General features: G+C 38.0%; 1 long non-coding RNA gene across 1 annotated transcript in view; it reads right to left on the bottom strand.

The window, feature by feature from the left end:
• Positions 1–5,037: 5,037 nt before the first annotated feature.
• LOC145422588 (uncharacterized) overlaps positions 5,038–11,176 on the bottom strand; it is a 31,762-nt gene continuing 25,623 nt past the window's right edge. The window contains exon 3 of the long non-coding RNA XR_013903903.1: positions 5,038–11,108. This is a non-coding gene — a long non-coding RNA (uncharacterized LOC145422588). The remainder of the gene's footprint in view (positions 11,109–11,176) is intronic.

The raw sequence follows: 11,176 nt of genomic DNA, 5'->3' as shown, positions 1-11,176 counted from the left end.
TGTTGGAATTGGTTGTAGCAAGGTGTTGTAAGCTCTCAGTCACATGTAACAGGTGCCTGCTGACTAGAAATGCAGAGCATGGTGCATTCACGTGATGATGTAAGATAGGGTATGAATATATTTATATAAAATAAATGGGGAAAATGTAAAGGGGAATGCAATAGAGGGTGAGTTTTCCTGTGTTGAATAGAGAATTTACACCTGCAACTCAACTTGTTGGTTTTTAGCATTACTCAGAACATTTGCTCATTATGTTTATTGAATAAGTTGGTTTAATATCCTCCAAGAATTAAATATGGAATTGGTTTATTATCGAACAGAAGTTATTCCGATTTTTTTGTTTGTTTGTTTTGATTTTTCAAGCCCTACCACAAGAGTTACCAAATGTAAAGACGTAGCATGTTTGTTTTGCTACCAGTCCTACTTTCACTTTTCTAGTTTGTAGGTTTTATAATTTGTGTCCTTCTCAGCGAGGAAGATTTTAAAAGTTCAGGAAATATTTTCCAGTCAGTACCATTGTTTAAACCAAGGTCTGCTAGAGGTCTTCATATTCGATGTGTTGTATTTCTTTGTATTGTCTCTGGAGGTTAATAGTGTGGATGTCAAGTTCTGGATTTTTTTTTTTTTCTTTCTTTTTTCCGGCCGTTCGGATTGCTCCGCGCTGAAACACGCCGGCGTGAAACGGCCGCAAAAATACCAGATGCTGAAAATAAACTGACATTGTGACTTGGCTTGTTAACTGTATTAATACTGTATTTGCTTGAATGCAAAAAGATGTAAATTAAAACTACCATGTTAAACATGTACCTTTTACCCTGGAGGAATGCCATTCACCAAACTGATTTCTGTTTATGAAACAGTCCTGCTTGCTGGGAGAGATGTTTTAATGAATTTTAATGAGTTTGAGTCAGAGGTCGGAGGTTTCCTTTTAGTGCTGAAAAACAAGTCAACCGTGACGAGAAGAGATGATTTAAAAACGATTTGGTGGCTTGTTCTCTCTGCAGGATCTTCTCAGATCTTTTAATTTTAACATATTATTTCCAAAACATAACTTAAAGTGTCCTTTTTGTATGTCACCTGTACTATATGCTTCATTTAATATTGTATATATGATTTACCTTGTTTCATGTAGTGTTATATATATATATATCTAGATTAATTTTGTACAAATTGTCCCTCTGTACAGAATAAAACATCAATAGCAAGTGAAAGAAGTCAATCTGGCACATACCGTCTTATTGCTCCTCTTTTTGGCTGTACTTTCAGCATCATGAGAATTTAGGAAATGGCTCTTATTTTTATTAAAAGTTTCCTCCTCCATCAAATAACTGAAAAATATCCATGCCCATTGTGTGAACCTATCCCTGTCTTTAGTGGTGTAAAAATTCAAATGAATAAAGAGATTATTTGAATATATATTTTCAACCATGCATCCATTCTGACTTTACTATCCAGACGTCTTGAATGAAATACACGTGATATGCACATTTACCACAGCAGCGATGAAGAGTATCGGCTCACAAAAAACTCATTGATTAATCAGGGTGTTGCGTTACTTATTCTTTTTTACAAATTTACAATCATGCGTTTAAATCTATACACATTATAATAGTGTGCCACACAGGGATGCGCTTCCAAACACCAGATTCAGCAGCTTAAATTTCTGTTACTATAAACTGAAATGAGGATAAATCTGAGGTAATACAAAATATAACTAAAGGCACAATTTGGATAACTTTTATATAGCATAATAATATATATTGAATACTTTTTGGCATAAAAATACATATTTTACATGCATAAGTTTGTGTCAAATGCAGTGTTGGGACTAACGCGTTATTAAGTAACGCGTTACAGTAGCTACGTTATTATTGTGGTAACGAGCACTGTAACTAGTTATTATGCCAAAACCGGGAACGCGTTACCCGTTACTGGGATTTAGATAGGCTCGTTATTCGTTACTTCGTGTGGTGTCTATCGCGGAGCTTCCACAGATTCAATAACATTAGCAAGTGGTGGAGGCCAGCAGGTGGATGAAGGAAAAGGGAGGCAAGAGGAGAGACCCGAAGCGGCCGCTGGTCCGAGAGAGTCAGGTGAACTGAACTTCAGGTAAGAAGTTATGACCTGCAGTCCATCTGAGTCACATATAAACCAAGTTTAGGTGGAGTTTATTTTCGTTATGCTGACTTTTTCGTACTGCGTGCTAGCTAGCATGACGGAGTTTCTATACAGCTGGGTGGGTGCTATGTTACTGATGTTGAACTTTATTTTGTTCATACGGTTAATTATTAGAGTTGCCAACCCTCCCGTAAAAAACGGAATCGTCTCGTATTCAGAGAAAATATCACGTGTTTCTTATTGAGGTGAAAAGGAACATTTTGTCCCGGACTTCAGCTACAATGGAAAAGGCACAAAGCTGGAGTTATTCTGTGTTTACGCTGCACAGCTGCCTCTTCTTCTTTCATTCTCCCCCCTCCCTCTCCTGTTTCTACTTCAATCATGAAACTGATCAATGATCAGCTGATTGGCTTTTCTCTCTTGTTTATTTATCGCCCACTTTGCGCCAGAAAGAGGAAACCAGTGGATGTCGCGCTAAACAACAGCAGCACGTTTAAGCTTGATCAGCTGTTGTTAGAATTTATTTAATATTAATTTCTAGTATCAGCTGATGTTTGCTGGAGCCACAGCTGTAAAGCTGCTGGTCATGATGTCGGTTTGGTTATGTAGTGAGAGGGAAACATGAAGATGAAACCAGGAGATGTCCTTACTGAATCATCAGAGCTGAAGAGGTGATGGAGAAACAGGTTTACCTTTTAGGTGACATGAATGAGTTGAAGGGAAGTTATGAACTGTTTCTGAGAGACAAATAACCCCAGGATCCTTTTTTTACTTAGCTGACAGCTGGTAACTGTGCAGGGGCGGGTCTAGCAAAGTGTTGCCAGGGGTCCATGTAGGGCATTAAAAGGGGAAGGGGGGCACAAGGAAATACTTTCTTATTCTCATTTAAAATGTCTCACTTTTAAAAAAATAATTATCTGAGTCTTGCAACAAACAATTGATAGATTGATACATATATACCATCAGAACAGTGTACATCACTGTCACAACAGGCTTTATGCTTTTTCCTATAATGGTGGCCGGTCTCTAGTCAAAATGCCCAGGACGATTTTTTTGTCCCAGTCCAGCCCTGTAAGCAGCTCATCTGCAGTTGTCTGTTACTTACATCTTCCTATTCAGAAGGCAAGATTTCCAAGTTCTGAGTACAATCGAAAGCACCACGACTGCAGTTTTTGTGTTGGATGTACAAAGCAGGCTAGGATAGAATCAGACGTGGGATTTCTCTCGTGGAAATGTGCACATTATTTTTTCCTTTCTATTGGTAGGTGGCACAGTGCACTTGTGGCAAGTAAGCAAGTTAGAAGACTGTCAATCTTGCTGGGTATCCAGTTACAGAAGCAACACATTAACAAGAGAATTCTGAGTAAAACCAAAGTTACTTTCCCTAGTAACTAGTTACTCCGAAAGTAACGAGTAACTTGAAGTAACTGAGTTACTTTTGATAGAAGTAACTAGTAATGTAACTAAGTTACTAATTTAAAGTAACTTACCCAACACTGGTCAAATGGCATATAGCTGTCTTTAATTTTCCTGCATGTTCTATTTAACCCTTGTGTGGTGTTCATATTTTTGTTACTCAGCCAGTGTTCATGGGTCTGGTGGACCCGCTAGAGTTTTGGCTTTCCAAATTAACACTATCAAACAATTTTATGTTAAATTACTCAACAGATGTTTACTTCATCCCAATTACAAGCCATATGAACAGCAAACATGGTTAATTTTTTCCCTTTACCTTTGTTAGATCACATTTATGAATCAATGTGCTTCTCGTTTTTTGGGTTTTTTTTATAAAATGTTATAAAAAAATAAATCAGTTATAATCAAGTGGAGTGAGTGGAAAGACACAACACATTTACACGTGAAGCAATATGTTTCACAACTAAATGGGATCAGCTGCTCATCAATGGTGACATTAGGCCCAGGTTTGTAAGACAGGGGGAGGTGGTGCACACACTTATCCCACACTGTCCTGATGGCAGCTAGCTTGTCTCTCTGCCGTCGAGCTGGTCTGTCGTCTCAGTTATCAAAACGGATAATCCTGGAAATTTTGTGGAAGTTTTCCAGAAACATTGATGCACGGAAAGGTTCTTGCCGGTTTCTGCATCCCACAGGGATTCTGTGGATTCCCCTTTGGACCTGAAAACTCCTGCAAGGATAAGAACCCCAAAGTAGGCCTTTGGGGTTCTTAGATCTCCTTCCACCTCTCTCCAAAAACACACCTTCCTTCTAGATTACTGGAATCTAGAATAATTTTCTGGATGGAATCTGGGATGAAAAGCTAAAATGAAGACTTGATGTCCTGCACATGAGTAACTGTCAGCCGTGTTGGCCCTGGCTTATCACAGTAACAGCTCTGCAGGGTGGCTCATTTCTTGGGCAAGAAGACCATTCAGTTTCACCAGTTATTGACGTCCATATTTCTTCACTTGCTGACTGGTGGGCTTGTTCTGGTCCTGGAGCTGGCTGCAGATGGGGTACTCGTCTTCGTTTTGTTACTAAATGGTGCTCAACCTCATCCTCTTCTTCAAAATCACTGTAAGACTCTGAATTTTCAGAAATGTGAAATATTCTGAAACCTCTTTGTCAACATCATCATCCGAAGCCCCTCTCTCTTCCAAAATTAATTGGATGGCCCTCGCAGCAGATAATCTTTTGCCATCTTGATCAGTTGTGATAAAGAACCACACTGGCAAAGTCTTATTTATAGTATTATGCCCCTAATTTGCAGGAGGGACAGGGAATGATAAAATAAAATTTGGATCCCTCAAGAAAGAGGGTAAAATGTGCGGGAATGTCAGAGCAGACGGTGTTGATAGTTGAATTTTTAACAATGTTGCAACTTTGTGCGGAGCAGGAGGGGAAGAAAACACTATCAGCAGCACCAGAAAGGAGGAAGACAGAGTGTGGGAACACAGGACATACACTTTCAACACTTTTATTAGACCTGGGTCCAGTGGACCCGAACACCTTGTATGTAATGTAAATGCGTGGGGGGAGGTACAGTATGAGGTCATTGAAAATTAGTTCGGATTTATGTTCTTCACAGAAAATAAGCCAAAGCCAATGAATTTCAGGTTGAAAAAATAATTAATTGTTGAATTTTTCTTTTGAGAAAAACTGAAAACGGGTCTCACAGACCCGAACACCATACAAGGGTTAAAAGCAAAAAGGGACAAAATTACAGCCAGCATCAACTTAAAACATGTTGATTAAATTTTTACGTCAACAGGCAAGTAAAACCTCTGGCAGAGCGTTGTTTTGGCCACAAGGGGGAGGTAGATCACTGAAAATCGCTTGCTGTAGTCGAAGAAGATGCACAGAAACATCTGCAGTACCACTTAAAACTATAAGCATCTCAGCACTGATGCAGAAGTGCAGGCCATCCAGACTGTCTGGATGCATTCGCAGTAAATAAAAGCCAATATCATTCACATCTCAACCAAATAGAAATTTCTCATAATCAATCCCTCACACACACATTGCAAAGAAAATGTCGGTCTTGCTTCAAACAACAGCAGCACCGCAATACGACGAATTTATCAGTGCTTACTGTGAAGCATGTTTGCAATCAGTGTTTGTCATTATTATCATTATTATTTTTATTGATGTTTTTGTTATTTTCCAATATAAAAAATGCAAAAAGAGAGCCAATATATTACCTGACTTGATTATGTGGAGATTGTTTGTTTTTCCTTGCCAGTTGGCTGTGTTGCAAACGCACATATTTTCCACTTTGCAATTTCTTTAGCTGAAACAAAAACAAAAAAGCCAACTATAAAAGTTTGACAGGTGTGATTTTTTTTTTTCACCAACAACGTGATTTCCAAAAAGCTATTAGCTGACAACTTTGGATATTTCAGCATGATGTGCAGTATGTCATTAAAAAATGAAGGAAACAAAACAAGAAGTGGCAGGCCTAAAAAGAAACTACAGTATATAGACTAGTACTAGTAATGTTAACTAAAGCCTCATCAAAAATCATCAGGGAGAAAAGGCTGAATTATACAAAGGCCAGTTTATACCAGAATTGGACTGAAAAACCAGTGACAACAGTTCAAATCATGGTGGAGGTCACGAGAGAGGTAAAGCAATGAGTGTCTACAGCCATCTGTAAAACACTGTGGAGACTCTATCATGATCTGTGGCTCCCTTTACGCCAGTGGTGTTGGTGTTATTCCCAAATTTGATGGGGTCATAAAAAGAAACGTATCAGATTTTGATCCACCGTTGATACCATCTGGTATTGTATCTTATCTGCTATATTTCCATATTTGTTTACACATCTTCCAATAAATCACTGCATTTTCCAGGTAAAATATGATATCATAAAGAAATGAGGGGTGAGTTTTTACAGCACTGTAAATGAATACCCAAGATTGTGAGAATTTATCATATTTAGGTGGCAAGTTTTAAATATTTTCTATTTATATTAAGTAGATATCATACTTGTTTTTTACTTAAATATATGTGGCATCACATCAAACAGTAATAAATGAATATCTTTGTTAATAGAACAGAATAGAATAGAATAATCACTTCTAGGATATAGAATGTATAAGTTATGTACACTTAAGAATATAAATGAAATTTGTCTATATTATTAGTAATAAAAAACAATTTATTGTGTAAAAGTAGGTTAATACTCGAAATTTAACTGGAAATTCTGTAACTAAAAATCAAGAAAATCTTGCAGAAAGAGTCAACATGTGATTTATTTCATTATTTATATCTTATTTCATCTGCCAGTTTTAGTTATGCAGTTATTCAGTGTAGTGACTTCATGCTTCTGCACTGAACAGATTGGATTTGAGAAAGTGGTGTGTACGTATGTGTGTGTGTCTGTCTGCAAATTCTCTTCACTTGGAAAGATAGAGAGAGAAAATAGGGACTCACTCTTTTTTTATTACTGCACGTGCTTTCTGGAAAACTTCCTGTTAGTAATGAGTGTTTTGTTTTTGATGTCATTGTCTTCCTGTAACAGTTGGCTGTAGTAGCTTATCTCCCTTTGCAGAAAGAGTATTAAATCTTGATCTTACTAAAGGTGAAGATGAAGTCACGAAGGATTGGTGAGCGGAAGGCCAAGTGTAAACAAGTCTGTTTGTTTTTCGCAAGAGGATGATTTCAAGGAAAATAGACATTGGTTGTTCCCCAGAGACATTTCGGGAAGGATCTGCTGCCTTGTCCTGAGCTGACACCGCTGATGAAAATAACCCCGAAGTACAAAGTTGGCCCGAGGGTCCAATGTTGTAAACTCAGACTAACTTCATTAATAGAAGGTAAGTTAGGTAGAGAGCGAACAGGGCGCTGATTGTACTTCAGCATTTTACTTGTTGAGGATGCAGCACTAAAACCATCGGTACAAAATCATCAGCCTATGTGTGTCGTCTCTGTGTGACTGATGCGTTTATATGATTACAATCTGATGGGTCATGATCGCAGTCATGCACAGTTTATATTATTGCAGCACCTCCAGAACAATTGGATAATAAGGTAAAATTAGATTTTTATTACATTAAAAGTTACCAAAACAATCGACTTGGACAGTTTACATCTTCTCACAGTATGTTTGACGTTATTCTGTTGTGGTTGCGAAGAGCCACAGGCACACTTTTACAAGCTCTGCGATATAAATACTTCCCATGTCCAACAATAAAAGTATGACAAATGTAAAACATAAACATCACATTACAATACATATGTCTGCATTATTGTATTGCATTTTATTATTAAAGGTAACCACCAGTATTCCATTTTATCCAATCAGTTTAGCCCAGATTTGATGAGATGAGACCCACTAAGGATATTTCCAAGGGACTTGTGACCAAGTAGGCAGCAGTAAAAGCTGTAGACAGTATAATATAAAAGATACAAAAGCAGATAATGCTAAAACAAACATGAGGGTAGGTTAGATTACAGATGTAATATATTTCTTATATGTTCAGGTTTTGTACATAAAAATGCATGCTGAAACATAAAAGCATCCCACGGCTGCTTGTAATCCTATTTTACGTCCGATGGAGACTGCAGGAAATTGAAGATTTAAGCCAAAACAGCAAGATTACAATTACATCCAGATGATACGCAGTCACGAGCCGAAATGCGAAGATCTAAATTGTCACATGTCAACATCAAACTGTAAAAAAGCTAAATAAATAGGAGAGCTTTAGTGTTTCTCTGATGCCCTTATTTGGCCTGGAGAATCAGTTGTTTTAGTGCAGCTGCCAAACACTTCTAAGCAGAACGCCTTAATGTACTGTGACTGCAGTTATAATGAAGGATTATCGGCTCAATTTCTGTGAATGATTCTGTATATTAACTGTGACCTGATGAAAACCTGCAGTCTGGGTGTCAGCCTGCTTCTTTTCTCGGGGCTTATTCAGCGGGATCATCGAGGGTTTGCTTATATCACCAGTTCTCAAAGTGGGGTCTGGGGACCATGACGAAAAAGATAATTTTGTAGGAATGGTAACAGAAAGGGACCATGTACCAAAAAAAACCATCACTATCACTTACCTCTGAAGAGTTTTAGGTTGAAAGGGTTTAGAATGCAAAAAGGGTAAATGGCATGTAGGAATACAAAAGTAGTAAGCATTTAGAAAACAGACGTCAGGATTATGAGGGGATTTGTACATTTTACCTTCCTTGCAAGAGTCCCCATGTCCCCTTAAGTGCAATCACTGATCAATTTCTTAACCCTCTCAAGGCAGGCGTTGCCGATTTACAACAGTTAAAAACTAACAACCTGATTACCCCACATACATATTTTATGAGTTCTTTTTACTCAGAAGTACCGCTGCAGGACTTAGTTGTGCATTAGCAACAAAAAGTTTAATTTGAGCCTGAGAGGGCTAAAGACAAAGATGTTTTACTGACGGTCCCAACATTATATGCTAGAAACACAATACATTTTATATGTCATCACATTTGGTTTCTCTGTTTATATTTCTAACTTGACCAACATTCCATAGACTCGCCCATAGGGATTATAATCTTCTAGGTCCAGTCCTTGTACAGACTATGAATGCAGAAATTGAGTGAAAACCAAATTGAAGTCAAAAAGCAGCAGAACACCTTCACAAAAGGAAAAGGCTGGAATACTGCTTTATATTTTCAAGGAATTTAACATTGCACTAACTGATACTCTTGTTTGTAAAATGTATTGCAGGAATAAAGCCAATGCTGAAATTAATTCTTACTGATCCCGGTCCTCTGTCAAATCCCACAGCTTCTCCTGGGATTGTGTATCGCAGTGTGTTTTCCTGCCAAGTTGTCCTCACCTGCCCCTACCTTACTCACAGGTGGCTCGGAGCCAAGCCTGACAGACTGCTGGAAGGGAAACTAGCCACCATCTGGAATATCACAGCCTGCCAGAAACAACCGAAGCCAGCTCACCGACAAAAGTTACATTTACGTACTATTGTGTGTGGACCAGTATGCGTCTTTTAAAAGTAAAGCTATTTCTTTATTATTTTATCCACACGGAAGAAGTGATATTAAAATCCATTTGATGTAAGATAAAGTGTTAAGTAAATGCCACATATATGTAGCATTTACTGCATATATGTGGCATTTACACACATGGAAAAAATGCACATAGGGAAAAAATGCAAAGCTTAAAGGGAATACCGTACATTTAAACAAGCACATATTTCTAATACCTTATGACAGAAAACACACTGTAGGGGATCTGAAGTGCTGGTTATGATTTCTTTCTCAAGCCACAAGTTGCCATGCGCATATTTTGTGCCTCATTAGTATGTATAATTTTCTTTTTCAGTCCCCTTTTTGTTTGCCAGGAACTCCAGGCTTACAGTGTAAGCTATTATGCATGCTTTTTTGGCGTAAACAACACTTTTTTTTCTAATATAGAATATCTACTGTATAGGAGCCACCCACAGAGTGTCATATCCACGGATCTTCTTCTGCTTGTCTCTTGGGGATGAGACACTTTTTTTCTTTTTACTTAAATTAGCATATTCAAGCTATTACAATTCATATGCACTCTTTTATGTTTGCTTGTTTCAAAGGTGAAAGGAAGACACAAGAGCTATTATGCAGATGACATGGTTTGCATGTGTAAGGCTGCGTATCGGGATTCGTCCTAAAATCTCCAAATATCAGTGAAGCTGAAATGTTTTACAGGAGCGAGAAAAGGTTCAAAAACAAGGTACAGTGCTGTGGGGCTGAATAAACAAATATTAAAATAATGCCATGAGTCCATCCATTTATTCTCTTCTGGGAGAGCTGGAGCCTATCCCAGCTACCATAGGGTGAGAAACAGGGGACACCCTGTACATGTTGCCAGGCTATCGCTGGGGCTTACAATAATGCACTGTACCATAATCTGGTGCTCTACATTTCTCTGAACATGTGTAATGCAAAGCAATACAATACTGTACACCCACAGACACACATGATACCAGTAGTTTTTTTTTTATTCTTTTTCGATTTTTCTTGCTTTGAGCTGATGTAACCAGTACATTTCCCCAGGGTGGGATCAATAACATCTCATCTACATGTCATTATGTTTTGAGTTGACATAGATCTTTCACATTTGATGACCCACATAAGTATCAGACAGCTTGCATAAATAAAAACAAACAAACAAAAACAAAGAAAAAATAAAACGTATGAATGAAGCAGAGAGAAGAAAAATTATGCTCATGTCGAATTTTGACTTGATTAGAAATGCAGGATTTCAAGTGGATAGGAAAACCTTGAAATTATTTGAATGTCATGTCACAAATAAGCTGTAATATTGGAATGTTTACTCATCAATAACCCTTAAAATACCGTCATGATAACTTAATTCGTGACAAATGAAAGAAAATTGAATACTAATCCATGGAAAACATGCACGGCAGCATTTTACTTACCTCAAAAGCCTCAGTGAAGCCTCGATGAACTGCAGCCAGTAATTGCAGATAGCTCAGCGATTTTCCTGGCTTAATCCTACAGGGGGAGTTGTTACTCTACAGGTACTGCAGCACCTGGATGAAGGGAGGAAGAGAAAGACGAAAGAGGGAGGAGAGTGCAGCTGAGGTGAATGGCGAGATGG

The sequence above is a fragment of the Astatotilapia calliptera genome, chromosome 19 (genome assembly GCF_964374335.1).
Source record: "Astatotilapia calliptera chromosome 19, fAstCal68.1, whole genome shotgun sequence".
Classification (NCBI taxonomy): Eukaryota; Metazoa; Chordata; class Actinopteri; order Cichliformes; family Cichlidae; genus Astatotilapia; species Astatotilapia calliptera.
This window is presented reverse-complemented; position numbering and strand designations above follow the sequence as displayed.